Source organism: Macaca fascicularis, chromosome 7 (assembly GCF_037993035.2).
Source record: "Macaca fascicularis isolate 582-1 chromosome 7, T2T-MFA8v1.1".
NCBI classification, from domain to species: domain Eukaryota; kingdom Metazoa; phylum Chordata; class Mammalia; order Primates; family Cercopithecidae; genus Macaca; species Macaca fascicularis.
The window spans coordinates 133,275,485-133,290,974 of NC_088381.1; the positions used below are offsets into that span (position 1 = coordinate 133,275,485).

Sequence of the window (15,490 nt, forward strand, 5' to 3'; positions counted from 1 at the left end):
GGTGGCGGGTACCTGTAGTCCAGCTACTGGGGAGGCTGAGGCAGGAGAATGGCGTGAACCCGGGAGGCGGAGCTTGCAGTGAGCCAAGATCGCGCCACTGTACTCCAGCTTGGGTGACAGAGTGAGACTCCCTCTCAAAAAAAAACCAAAAAAAAAAAGAAAAAACAATGATAGTTTTTTTTTTCCAAAATAGAATAGTAAAGGGCCCTGACAGGGTCTTTGACAAGCATTGGGGTTACACACTCAACTGTATCACACAATTCCAGGGGACATCATTCACATAAAAATTTTTTTCTTTTTTCCCACTGGAGTTGTGCAGTGTAGCAGTCTGGGCTGTATATTTACATTTATTTAGGATTATCAGTGATTAGATTCCATGGAAAATGTGAGTACTACCAAATGATGCATTTAAAAAGCATTTTTCAATGTTTCTCTGAAATGAAATTTTTGTCCAGGAGCTGGTTCTGAAGAAATGCCCTATAGGCAGTATGTCTAATGGATCGGACTTGGGAGACATAAAGGCCTATTTCAGATGCTTAACTCTGCCATTTACTGCATGAGTGACCTTGGGCATCTTGTCTAGTTTCTTTGAGTTCATTCTTTATCAACAAAACAGGGTTGATAATCTCTCCTTTTTGTAGATGTGACAAGAATTATAAATAATGCATGTAAAATATCTGATGTAGAGTAGACCTCTTCAAGTTGCAACTGCTTTTACTTCTATTTCTTAGCACTTAGTACTGATTAGCCAAACAGCATATTAAAAAAAGCTTAGGGTGTCAGCAAAGCAGAAGAAAAAGAATTTGAAAAACAATTGAAAGCATTTACTATCTAACGTTAAAAAAAAAAAAAAACTGAAGCAGAATTAGGAAAGAAATAAGAATTTGTTGGACTAAATGTTAGCAGTTCAGTACTGTTTTTATTTTGTATTTAATAGGGAGAGAATACAGGGCTATACTATTATATTTTCTGTTCTTGGGACCTCCAAAAGTCTTAATTTGATCTTACCACCACTACCACCACCATGGTCATCTTCATATGATGCTTGTGTTAAAGAAAGACTCTTTGAAACATGTCACCTGATGTTTAGGGTCTTAGAAATGCAGTTTACTGGCTTGAGACTAGAGTACATGAATTCATATTAGTTGACATCATTAGCTCTTCCCAGTAAAATGAGAATATTTGAGGTCCCAGGGAATTTTATAGGATTTAAAAAACTTCATAATTTCTTAATGGGTTTTTTTTTGTTATTACCCATAGTGATTACAATAAAATCCTTAAAATAGCAAGGAAGGAGAACCAAGGAGATTAGATACGTTTTATAGATGCAAGGAGAGAGGTTTAGCAAGCAATGGAGTAGGGAGTGAAGAAGAGGAGTTTAGCCTGAGTTTCTGGATCTAGGAGGTAATTTAGAAGTCTTAACTGTAGAAGAGTCTTTATACTGATAGTGATTTTTTTTTGTTTGTTTGGTTTTAAATTGTTTCTGCTTTGGTGTTTTCTGTTTGTTGGACATGTTGGTTTCATACCTCTGTGTAGGAAGGAGGTTTTAAAACTTTGGCCCTAACTATTTTGGCTCACACTTTTACTTCTCATATAGGCTTTTACAATAATATGGAGAGAGGGGATAAGAAGTTGCCTAAATAAAATCAAAGGTTCTTTGTCTATTTCTTCTCTCAAGTAAGAATATATCAAGAATATTTCAGTCTAGCCATTTTGTAACTTGAGATTAGAGAAGGAAGGTTTACATTCACACATTACTTTCATCTGCCTTTCTTGTCTTTGACCTATTATGACAGAAATTGGCAGGTTTTTTTTCTTTCCTCAAATATTCATTGTCTACTTCTCTCAAGTTAACAAAACCTAGATAGAGGGCCCCGTTGCCACTTGCGGAAAGAACAACTTTCTGAAGTTCTCTTGTAGCAAGGTATTACCTTGTGACTAAATTCTGGTCAGTTAGATGTCAGTAGAAGTGTTTGATATTTCCCAGAAGTCTGTTTAAAGGAAGAGCTTTGCCCTTCTTTATCATTTTTTTCCAGCTGCCAACTTAGATCATGAGGATAGGGGCTATACTATAAGGATGGTAGAATAGAAAGCTGGAAAGACCCTGTATATTTATGTCATGGTAGAGCAGCTCTGGAGTATTATCAGATTATTTTATGTGAGAGAGAAATAAACTTCTCTTTTGTTTATGCCATAGTTATTTTGGGTTTTCTTATTATGCATTGCTGAATCCACGATCCTTCACACCTCCATCTAAGACATCTTCCCTTCTGACTCCTGTTCTGTGGTTGAACTCTTGGTGCTGTTTCACCTCTCCACTGCTAAATCCCTGAATTCTCTTTCTCTCTGCATTTTCCATAATATTTGTTCACAGGCACAGTGTTGCAGTTAGAAGCTGCTATGCATTGCTAGTTGTGTAGTACCTGAAATTTTAATTTTTTAAAAAGAAACTTCAACAGGAATATGAAGGAATGTGTAAGCACAGTTACACATATTTTATTTCCTAATGAAAAATATAATTTCTTTTTTTTTTTTTTTTTTTGAGACGGAGTCTCGCTCAGTGGCCCAGGCTGGAGTGCAGTGGCCCGATCTCAGCTCACTGCAAGCTCCGCCTCCCGGGTTCACGCCATTCTCCGGCCTTAGCCTCCCGAGTAGCTGGGACTACAGGCACCCGCCACCTCGCCCGGCTAGTTTTTTGTATTTTTTTAGTAGAGACAGGGTTTCACCGTGTTAGCCAGGATGGTCTCGATCTCCTGACCTCATGATCCGCCCGTCTCGGCCTCCCAAAGTGCTGGGATTACAGGCTTGAGCCACCGCGCCCGGCCGAAAAATATAATTTCTAAAGAACAATGTATCCATTAAGTCTCCCCTGCCCTCCAATTGTAGTTGATACAGATTTGTTTGGCTAATTGGCGGCCAGCAATTCCTCCAGGGAATATGTCTAGATCACTAACAGACCCCTTTTTACTTGCCTGTTTTGGAAAACTCATCCTACCCTACCCTGGTAACACGATCCAAATGGAAGCTTATTTCTGTCACAGTTATTGGTTCAAGGATGGATATGTAAGCAAAAATACCAGCTCTGTCCTGGGTTTTTAGAACTGCATGTAGGGGAAGAGGCTATAAGGATATGGACAAACTGGTTTAGGAGGATCATACTAATACTCAGAACAGAAGTAGAGATGGAGGGAAACAAGTCAGTCTTCCTCAGAGAATGGACACGTACCTCATATAGGCTAATTAGAATCTTTTGTTTAGTAACTTCTGATAATTTCAAGTCAGACTCTGCTGGACACTTGAACTGGAAGGTCATGTGAAGGACAGAAGTTTCTTTAAAGCCATACTCCTAAATGTAATAAATATATTTAACAAATTTTAAAGGGTGATAGAAACTATATTCTTTCTTACTTTGAAGGGGGTTCCTACCTGGTACATAATCCATACTGTCTGTTATTCAAACAAATTACTCATTTAATAAAGCGTTTCATGGAGAGGAAAAGAAACTACAAGTTTTTTCTCTATGGATGTGGAATACTTTTAAAGGAAAATAAATGCTCCCTTAAACACCAATAGCAACAATAAAATACGCACAAAAGCCTCCTAGTGTTGAGAAACCATCATGTAAGTGCTGAGCACTCTGGTTCTGCTCGTGGATCTCTTTACAAATAGAAAATTATCTTATCTCTTATATAAGTTTGTTGAAGCATTATTTGCCATAGCTAAGATATGGAATCATCCTAAGTGTTCATCAACACATGAATGGATAAAGAAAATGTGTGTATATATATACACACAATGGAATACTATTCAGCTTTTCAGGAGAAGGAAGTCTTGACATTTATAACAACATGGAAGAATTTGGAGGACATTATGCTAAGTGAAATAAGCCAGATACAGAAAGACAAATACTGCATGATCTCACTTATATGTAGAATCTAACAAAGTTAAACTCACAGAAGCAGAGAATATAATGGTGATTACCAGGGGCTGTCAGCTGGGGAGAAATGGGGAGATGTGGTTAAAGGGTACAGTTTCAGGTATATAAAGGAATAAGTTCTGGAGATCCAGTGTACAGCATGGTTGACTGTAGTTAATAATAAAGTGTTGTATACTTGAAAATTGCTTAGAAAGTAGTTTTTTTTTTTTAATTGAAATGGGGTCTCACTGTGTTGCCCAGGCTTATCTAGAATTCCTGGGCACAAGCAATCTTCCTGCCTCAGCCTACTGAATAACTGGGATTACAGACATGTGCCACCCTGCCAGCTAGAGAGTAGATTTTACCCATTAAAACAAAAAAAGTTTGGATATATGAGATAATAGGTATGTTAATTAGCTTGATTTAATCATTCCACAACATACAGATATATGAAAACATCCAGTTGTACACAATACATATGTATAACTTTTATTTATCAATTAAAGTTTAAAAATTGTATCCATCTGGAGTTCCTCTTGTGGGAAAATGACTTCTTTGGCCACCTAAGGTCATTTTTTTTTTAAACTCTTAAATTTTAGACATCTATAGTTGGTATAATTGGTAAGTCACAAGTATTAGTGAGAATTTTATTTGGGCCCATGAAGAACCAATAAAGGCAGTAAAACACACCAAGAATGAGTGAAAAGCTAAAGCATAGTCCAAAGATCTCATTTATTGTAAGTGAGAAGTACCCTTCACCTAAATGAGGTTGAGTAGAAACTTCCTTACCTCTGCAACAATTTATAACTGTGGAATTAGAATTTAGATTCAAGCTAGCAAAACTAGAGCTACATTTTATACTCGAAACTGTGTCTACCACTTAAAAGAGGAAAAAAAATGAATGAATATAAGCTGGTTATGTTGAAGTATATTTTACACAGATTTTTTTAGTAGTTAATTTCTTATTTAGATGGAAGGATAAGTGGAAAGATATATAAATTTTTAAAGAGGGGCAGGCAACTTTTAATTTTCTTTGTAACTTTTAGAATTTATTTCCCTACTTGATATGTGGAGATCTACTGTATAGTATGTTTGTGGAGTTAGAAGAGATTAGGGTTGTCGTAATACAAATGTCAGTTTAATTGTAATTTGTAGTACTGAACCTTAGAATAGTGACCATTTTCTGTCTTCATAAATTTTAGTAAAATACGCATATATGTTGATAATTATTAAAAAATTCGAACCAAGCTTTGGTTCACAATGGATTTGTTTAGTAGGTAAATTATTTTATGTTTAAAAGTAAGTACATGTCTGGGCATGGTAGTTTACACCTTTAATCCCAGCACTTTGGGAGGCCAAGGCAGGTGGATCACCTGAGGTTGGGAGTTCAAGACCAGCCTGGCCAACGTGGTGAAATCCCATCTCTACTAAAAATACAAAAAAACAAAAAAACCAAATTAGCCTGGTGTGGTGGCACACATCTGTAAGTAATCCCAGCTACTTGGGAGGCTGAAGCGCAAGAATTACCTGAATCCGGGAGGCAGAGGTTGCAGTAAGCTGAGATCTTGACACTGTACTCCAACCTGGGTGACAAAGTGAGACTCCATCTCAAAAAAAAAAATAAAAATCAGTTTGTATTTACTCAGTTTTTTTTTTTTTTTTTAATACTTTAGGTTCTAGGGCACATGTGCACAATGTGCACGTTTGTTACATATGTATACATGTGCCATGTTGGTGTGCTGCACCCGTTAACTTGTCATTTACATTAGGTATATCTCCTAATGCTATCCCTCCTCCCTCCCCTCACCCCACGACAGCCCCCAGTGTATCATATTCCCCACTCTGTGTCCAAGTGTTCTCATTGTTCAGTTCCCACCTGTGTTTACTCAAATTTAATGGGGTTTAATCTGGGTTTTCAAAGGGCTGTCTAGATAATTCTTAGATGCATCCAGATTGAGAAGCACGAATCCAGAGCAAAACAGAAACAGCTAAGGGTGGACATTTTTTGTTTTGTTTTTTTTTTTTTTTGAGACTGAGTCTTGCTCTGTCGCCAGGCTAGAGTACAGTGGCATGATCTTGGCTCACTGCAGTCTCCACCTCCCAGGTTCAACTGATTCTCCTGCCTCAGCCTCCCAAGTTTCTGGGATAACAAGCACGTGCCACCACACCCAGCCAATTTTTGTATTTTGTATTTTTAGTAGAGACATGTTGACCAGGATGGTCTTGATCTCCTGACCTTGTGATCTGCCTGCTTCAGCCTCCCAAAGTACTGGGATTACAGGAGTGAGCCACTGTGCTCAGCCAGGGGTGGACATTTGAGGACACAGACATTTGAGGTACTGACTATCATACATACATACATACATACATACATACATACATACATACATACAGTATAGGCCAGGTGCGGTGACTCACACCTGTAATCGCAGCACTTTGGGAGGCCAAGGCAGGTGGATTACTTGAGTTTAGGAGTTTAAGACCAGCCTGTCTTTACCAAAAAATACAAAAAATGAGCTGGGCATGGTGGTACATGCCTGCTGTGATCCCAGCTACTTGGGAGGCTGAGATGGGAGGATTGCTTGAGCCCAGGAGGCAGAGGTTGCAGTGAGCCAAGTTGGGCCAGCTGCACTCCATCCTGGGTGACAGAGTGAGACCTCATCTCATGTAAAAAAAAAACCAAAAAACAAAAACAATACAGTATAGAAGGGCATCCTACAAGGAAACCTGACTACTGCACCACAAAACTGGTCATCAAAAACAGAGAAATCTGTAAAATTGTCACAGACAGGAGGAACTTAAAACGATGGGCTTTAGTTAATAGATCAGTATTCATTAAGTATAGAAAATTTACCGTACTAACGTAAGATGTTAATAATAGAGAAAACTGGATAGGGGAGTAGTATGTGGAAACTCACTGAATTATCTTCAGAATGTTTCTGTAAACCTGAAACTGTTTTAAAAAATGAAGTGTTTTGGGCCGGGCGCAGCCTGTAATCCCAGCACTTTGGGAGGCTGAGACGGGTAGATCACTAGGTCAGGAGATCGAGACCATCCTGGCTAACACGTTGAAACCCCGTCTCTACTAAAAATACAAAAATTTAGCTGGGCATGGTGGCACGCACCTGTGGTCCCAGCTCCTCAGGAGGCGGAGGCAGGAGAAGGTTGTGAACCCCGGAGGCAGAGCTTGCAGTGAGCTGAGATTGCGCCATTGCACTCCAGCCTGGGCGACAGAGTGAGACTGTCTTAAAAAAAAAAAAAAAAAAATTTAGTAAAACAAATTGAAAATATTTGCATAAACTTCCTCTTATTGCTTGAGAGGCCAGTTTGAAACTCTTAATGTACATGGTTCTGAAAAGACATCAAGCTTAGTTTAGTTTATAAAAGCATTTCTTTTCATTAACAGACTGGATACTAAATAGTAAACATAGTCTTTTGACAAGTAGAGTTAAATGTAATATTTCTTTTAAAAAACTGAGTACGTAAACCTATTTAGCCAGTAGGAAATGCAAATAGAAATCATGAGATACCATTACTTACCTATTAGAAAAGCAAAACCAAAACAAACCAACAAACCCAGACAATAGCAAGCTGACAGAGATATAGAGCAACTAGAACTCTCTTGCCTTGCAGATGGAAATACAAAAAAGTATACAGCTACTTCAGATAACAATTTGGTGGTTTCTTATAAAGTTACCATATGAGCTGGCAGTCCCACTCCTAAGTATTTACCCAAGGAAATGAAACATGTTCCTGCAAAAACCAGTAATGCTCTGTTCATAATTGCCAAAAACTGGAAACAACCCAAATGGTAATGTACAAGTAGACAAATATTAATGTGTGAATGGACAAACTATGGTGCATCATACAATGGATGATGTACCAATTATAAAAAGGAATGAACTGTTGATATGTGTAGTGTAGCAATTTGGAGGAATCTCCAAAGCATTATACTTTTTAAAAAAAGCTAGTCTCATGATTCCATTTACATGTATTTTCAAAAATACAAAACTGTAGTGATAGAAAATCTGTACTGGTTATCCAATGCTATGGTTTGAATGTTTTGTCCCCTCTGAAAATTCATGTTGAAACTTAATCACCAATGCAACAGTGTTGGGAGGGGGGCCCAATGAAGGTGTATGTATTGGTTCATATGGGGGAGCACTCACAAATGGATTAATGTTATAAAAAGGGCTTGTGGTGGGGCATGGTGGCTCACGCCTGTAATCCCAGCACTTTGAGAGGCCGAGGCGGGTGGATCATGAGGTCAGGAGTTCAAGATCAGCCTGGCCAAGATGGTTAAACCCTGTCGCTACTAAAAATACAAAAAAAATTAGATGGGCGTGGTGGTGGATGCTTGTAATCCCAGCTACTCGGGAGGCTGAGGCAGAGAATTGCTTAAACCCGGGAGGCGAAGGATGCCGTGAGCTGAGATCACGCCACTGCACTACAGCTTGGGTGACGGAGCGAAACTTCATCTCAAAAATAAATAATAGATAAAGGAATAAAAAGGGCTTGCTTTCTTGTGCTTTTCTGCCATGTGAGGATGTAGCATTTGTCTCCTTTTGTCCTCCAGCTTTTACCATGAGTGTTTACAGCCAGAAAGATCCTCACCAGATGCTGGCACCTTGATCTTGGACTTACCAGCCTCCAGAGCTGTGAGAAACAAATTTCTGTTGTTTATAAATTACCCTCTCTCAGGTATTCTGTTATGGCAGCACAAAATGGACTAGGATACCTGGGGTTATGGATGGGGAGAGTGTGTGACTATGGAGAGAGAGCATGAGGGAGTTTTTGGGGTGATAGAACTGTTCTGATCCTGAGTATGGATATACGTGTGTTGAAATTCGTAGAACTGTATACTCCTACTTCTTCCCAAAAGTCTGTTTCACTATATGTTAACTTAAGAAATAAAATTGAAGACATACAAAGAAACTGAATGTGTGTCTACTTTGTAAGGCATTTGGTCTAACTACTGGTCAAACTTATATAAATACTGTCTAATGTTTCCTCTATTAGTTTTTTTTTAAGTCTCAAGGATTTGTATGAAAAGTGACTGATGTACAGAAAACCTTTATTTTTTATTTTTTAAAAAGTAGAAACAGAGTCTCACTATGTTCCTCAGGCTTGTTTGAACTCCTGGGCTCAGGTGATTCTCCTGCCTTGGTCTCCCAAAGTGTTAGGATTACAGATGTGAGCGACCGTGCCCAGCTAGAAAACCGTTCATATTAAATTAATTAGCACTGTAATCATGTGCAAAGAATTGGGATGGTCACCTAGTACAACTTCACATTTTTAAATAGGTTAACAGCTACCATTTATTGAAATAATGCTGTTCATTGGTTTTATCACCCAAGTGATATTATATGCTTAGACATTGTAATACTATGTGTATATATTTTTTGAATTTGATATGTCTTTTAAGCCTTTTAATCCACAGGTCCCCCCTCTCATCTGTCTCTTTTTCTTACAAGTTAGCTATTGAACCCTGGGCCGTTTGACTTGTAGAGTTTCCCACAGTTTGCATTCTGCTGATTGCATACTAATAGTGCAGTTTAGCACTTTTCTCTGTTCTCTGTATGCCCTGTAGATTTTCAACTGGATTCAGAGGCTTGATCCTAATTAAGTGTGATCCCTTTGGCAAGGCAGTAGGAAGTGTGTCATCAGAAGGCACTTGGCTATTTGGATGACTCTCTTTGTGACATTAGCAGCCATTGATACTCACTACTTAGATGGATTAATTCATTCGAGGTTGCAAAATAGTGATAGTGATATTCTAAATTATTTCTTTTTAATGTATTACTTAGCATACTTCCATAGAATACTCTCTTCATCACTGGTTATTAAATAGTATAATTCACAAGAAAAGCAGGATAAATACTTGATTCTTTATTTTTATTTACCAGTTTTCAAGATACTGAACTGTTACATCTAAACCTGTGAAGGTGTTTTAGGGCCTTTTTTTTTTTTAAACATGTTTGGATTTTCATTCATTGCAATTAATATACTTAATGAAACTCAAATTGTTGTTACATCTTTGACCAGTGGGAGCCTGCCCCTCACCCTGTCTCTCTTTTTTTGTTTTCTAAAGACATGGTCTTGCTATGTTGTCCAGGCTGGTCTAGAACTCCTGGGCTCAAGCAGCCCTGCCTCAACTTCCCAAAGTGCTGGGGTTACAGATGTGAGCCATCATACCCAGCCATCAGTAAGAGCCACTTTGAAGAGCTTCTGAATCCTTTTAACATGATGCTACTACTCTTTGATAACTTTTTTCTTATTGGTATGTCAAGTTGTTCCAGGCTTATTTTGGAAATTTTCTGTTGATGCTGTGGAAACAGCCATTTCTCCAAAATTCACTGGCAATGGAGATTATCATGTAATAGAATTAGTACTAGTTGGAGAGAGCCCTGACTAGTGCCACCAATAAAAACAGCTTTGATTTAGCTTAAAACAGTATCTGGAACGTAATAGTAGTTCAGTAAATATTTGCTGAGTGGATTTTAGGATGTGGATATCTTTAGGTTAAGGTCCATTACTTATACTATTTTTTTACCCCCTCAGAGTGCCTGGCTCTTAACTTCCCAGTAAGTAAAGTGAAATGAGTAAGATCATGGCCTTTGATAGCAGACTTATTCTGCTATATATTAATTGTGTGACTTGGAAGAAAGAAGTTACTTTACCACACTTCTATTTCATTATCTACGAAATGGGTTAATAACTAGCTCATAGGGTTGTCAGGAGATTGAAGTAATTTAAAGCATCAATGTAGTTGCTGACATTATACTGTATGTATACTCCATGCAGTTGGTTTTACACTGATATTAAATAAAATATAATTAAATTAGACTATCAGTTGAAGAAAACAGATAATAAACCTTATAATAACAGGAATAATAATTATAGCTAGGTTTTATTAGGCGTATATAGGCATACCTCAGATACTGCTGGTTGGGTTTCAGACTACCTGAATAAAGCAAATAAAGTGAGTCACACAAATTTTTTTGGTTTCCCAGTAGTATATAAAAATTTTATTTATGCTATACTGTAGTTCAGTGTGCAATAGCATTATGTCTAAAATAATGTACATACCTTAATTAAAAAATACTTTATTGCTAAAAATAGCTAGTGATCATCTGAGTGTAATGTTTTTGCTGGTGAAGGGTCTTGCTGTGATATTGATGGCTATTGACTGATCAGGGTAGAGGTCGCTGAAGATTGGGGTGGCTGTGGCAATTTGTGTGTGTGTGTGTGTGTTTTAAGAGTTGGGCTTTCACCGTGTTGCTCAGGCTGCGTCTTGAATTCTTTGGTTCAAGTGATCCTCCTACCTCAGCCTCCCTAGTAGTGGGACTACAGGTGCACACCACCAAGTCCTCTGTCATTTTTAAAAATATTGTTGTCTTATCTATGGACTCTTTCCTTTCACAAAGATTTCTCTGTAGCATGTGCTGTTTGACAGCATTTTAGCTACAGAAGAACTTCTTTTCAAATTTGATGTCAGTCCTCTGAAACCCTGCCACTGCTTTATCAACTAAGTTAGTGTAATCTTCTAAATCATCTGTCATTTTAGTAGTGTTTGCAGTATCTTCACCAGGAGTCAATTCCATCTCAAGAAACCACTTTATTTACTTATCCATGAGGAGCAACTCCTCTTTTATTCAAGTTTGATCATGTGATTACAGCAATTCAGTCACATCTTCAGGCTCCACTTTAAATTCTACTTCTCTTGCTCTTTCCATATCTGCAGTTACTTCCTTCACTGCAGTCTTGAACACCTTAAAGTAACCCATTAGAGTTAGCATCAGCTTCTTCTAAACTGTTAATGTTGATATTTTGACTTCCTGTCATGAATCATGAATGTTCCTAGTGACATCTAGAATGGTGAATCCTTTACAGAAGGTTTTCAGTTAACTTTGCCCACGTCCATCAGAGGAATCACTATTTGTGGCAGCTATGGCTTCATGAATGTATTTGTTAAGTAATGAGGCTTGAAAGTTGAAATTACTCATCGATTCCAAGGCTGCAGAATAGATGTTTTGTTAGCAGGCATGACAGCAACATTTATGATACAGTGTGGATTTGTGTCCCCTTCCCAAATCTCATGTTGAGTTGTAATCCCCAGTATTGGAGGTGGGGCGTGGTGGGAGGTGATTGGATCATGGGGGTGGATTTCCCATGAATGATTTAGCACCATCCCCTTGGGTGCTGTCCTTATGATAGTGATGAGATCTCGCTGTTTAAAAGTGTGACACCTTGTTCTCTTGTCTCTTGCTCTGCTTTTGCCGTGTGACATTCCTGTTCCCCCTTCGCTTTCTGCTATGATTGTAAACCTCTAGAGACCGAGCAGACATCAGCACCATGCTTCTTGCAAAACCTGCAGAACCATGAGCCAACTAAACCTCTTTTCTTTATAAATTATCCAGCCTCAGGTATTTCTTTATAGCAATGCAGAAACAGCCTAAACAATTCATTTCCTTGTACATCTGTATCAGAGCTCTTGGGTGACCAGGTGCATTGTCAATGAGCAGTAATATTTTGAAAGAAATCTTTTTTACTGAGCAGTAGGTCTTAACAGTGGGCTTAAACTATTCAGTAAACCATGTTGTAAACAGATAGGGGCCATTTATAGAGCACAGGTGGAGTAGATTTAGTGTAATTCTTAAGGATCCTAGAATTTTTGGAATGATAAATGAGCACTGGCTTCAAGTTTAAGTCACCAGCTGCATTAGCCTCTAACAAGAGAGCCTGTACTTTGAAGCTGTGAAGCCAGCATTGACTTCTCTTCTCTAGCTGTGAAGTCTTAGATGGCATCTTTTTCCAGTAGAAGGCTCTTTAGTCTTCATGGAAAATCTGTTGTTTAGTGTGGCCACCTTCATCAATGATTTTAGCTAGATGTTTTTGACTAACTTGCTGCAGCTTTTACATCAGCACTGGCTGCTTCACTTTGTACTTTTTGTTCTGGATACAGCTTCTTAAACTTCATGAAGCAATCTCTGCTAGCTTCCAGCTTTTCTTTTATAGTTTATTCACCTCTTTTAGCCTTCATACAACGGAAGAGAGTTAGGGTCTTGCCCTGGATTAGACATTGGCTTACCTGGTTTGATCTTTCTGTTCAGACCTCTCAGACTTTCTCCATTATCAGTAATAACGCTGTTTCACTTATCATTCATGTGTTCACTGGAGTAGCGCTTATAATATCCTTCAAGAACTTTTTTTTTGCATTTACAACTTGGCTGTTTGGCTCAACAGGCGTAGCTTTTGACCTATTGGCTTTTAACCTGCCTTGCTTAATCATTTCTCACTTTTGATGTGTGGCTTTTCTTTTCATTGAACGCTTAGAGGCCATTGGAGGGTTATTAATTGGCTTCGTTTCAGTATTGTTGTATTTCAGGGAATAGGGAGGCGTGAGGAGAGGAGAGAAATTGAGAGAGATGGCCAGTCAGTGGAGCAGTCAAAACGTACACAACATTTACACATTAGGTTTGTTGTCTTAAATGGGTACAGTTTGTGGTGCCCCCAAACAATTACAGTTGGAATATCAGAGATTACTGATCAGAGATCATCATAACAGATATAATAATAATGGCAAAGTTTGAAATATTGTGAGAATCACCAAAATGTGACAGAGACATGAAGTGAGCACATGCTGTTGGAGAAATGGCACTGACAGACTTACTTGACACAGGGTTGCCACAAACTTTCAATTTGTAGTAAACATAATATCTGTGAATTGCAATCAAGTAAAAAACAATAAAACAAGGTATGCCAGTATCTTTGAATTTTTCAGAATTTTTCCTGTTACTGATTTCTGGTTTCATACCATTGTGGTTGGAATGATTTATTGTCTTCTTAAACTTGTTAAAACTTCTTCTATGGCCTAACATATTATGTGTCGTTAGTATATTTTGTGAACTCCTGGGGAGAATGTGTGTTATACTGCTGTTGGATAGAATGTTTGGTATATGCCTATTAGGTCCATCCATTTAGTCTAAAGTGCAGTTCAACTCCAATGTTTTTTTATTGATTTTCTGTCTGTGTCTGTTCATTGTTGAAAATGGGATATTGAGATTTCCTACTATTATTCTATTGCAATCTCTCTCTTCAGATCTACTGATATTCTCTTTGTATATTTAAGTGCTTTGATATTGGGTCTGTATATACTTATAATTGTTACAGCTTCTTGATTAATCGATCCCTTTATTATTAAATATTGACATTCCGACTGGGTGTGGTGGCTCACTTCTGTAATTCCAGTGCTTTGAGAGGCTGAGGCAGGCAGATTGGGTTGAGCCCAGAAGTTTGAGACCAGCCTGAGCAACAGGGAGAGACCCCTGTCTCTTCAAAAAATACAAAAATTACCCAAGCATGGTGGTGCATGCCTGTGGTTCCAGCTGTTTGGGAAACTGAGGTGGGAACTTGGCATGAACCTGGGAGACAGAGGTTGCAGTGAGCCAAGATTGCACCACTGCACTCCAGCCTGGGTGACAGAGTAAGACCCCTGTCTCAAAAAATAATAAATGAATAAATAAATACATTCAATATTTTTATAGTCTTTTTCTGAAAGTCTGTTTTTCCTAAGTATAGCTACCCCTGCTTACTGGAGTAGGTTTGGTTGTTATTTGCATGAAATATCTTTTTCTTTTACTTTACTTACAGTCTATGTGGGTTCTTAAAGAGTAAATGATTCTCTTGTAGTCTAAAGTTGGCTCCTCATATACGTGGATAGATGGGTGCTGCATCTATATTTAACCCATTGCAGATTGAAAATATCCACAAATAAAAACCAATAGAGTATAACACCTATTACATAACATTGAGATTGCTTTCGGTATTTAAAGTAATGTGAGGATAATTATAAGTATTTGGGAGGATTTACATAGTTGCATGCAAGTGCAGCGCCATTTTATGTTAGAGATTTGAGTAGCCATAGATTTTGGTATCTGTGGGTAATCCTGGAACTAAACCCCTATGGATACCATGAGACAACTATTATTGGGTCCTGTTCTTTTTAAATCTATTCAGCTACTCTGTGTCTTTTGATTGGAGAATTTAATACATTTACATTCATTGTAATTACTGATAGGTAAGAATGTACTACTGTTACTTTGTTAATTGTTTTCTGTTTGCTCTGTAGATCCTTTGTTTCTTCCTCTCCTGCTGTCTTCCTTTGTGATTAGATGCTTTCCTCTATGGTATACTTTGATGCTTTACTTCTTGTCTTTTGTATATCTACTATAGGTTTTTGTTATTTGGTTACCATGAGGCTTACATGGAACACCTTGTATTCATAACTGGCTAGTTGAAGCTAATAACAACTTAACTTTGATCACATAAAAAAACCCTCTGCTTTTAATACCTCCATTTAATGTTTTTGATGTCACAGTTTACATCTTTTTATATTGTTTATCTCTTAACAATTCTTGTAGCTATTATAATAGTTTTGTCTTTTTTTTTTTTTTTTTAATTCTTTTTTTTTTAGATGGAGTTTCTCTCTGTGGCCCAGGCTGGAGGGTGCAGTGGCGTGATCCCAGCTCGCTGCATCACTGCAACTTCCGCCTCCTGGGTTCAAAGCAATTC

At 38.0% G+C, this 15,490-nt stretch overlaps 1 protein-coding gene across 21 annotated transcripts in view; it reads left to right on the forward strand.

Moving 5' to 3' along the window:
• The window catches only part of FUT8 (fucosyltransferase 8), a 342,625-nt gene that overhangs the window by 24,702 nt on the left and 302,433 nt on the right, over window positions 1-15,490 (forward strand). For 2 of the 21 annotated variants that reach the window (XM_073997545.1, XM_045396594.3), the window contains exon 2: window positions 8,493-8,574. The exons of the other annotated variants lie outside the window; for them this stretch is intronic. The gene's annotated coding sequence lies outside the window, so the exon portion shown is untranslated. The remainder of the gene's footprint in view (window positions 1-8,492; window positions 8,575-15,490) is intronic. 21 annotated transcript variants of the gene reach the window in all.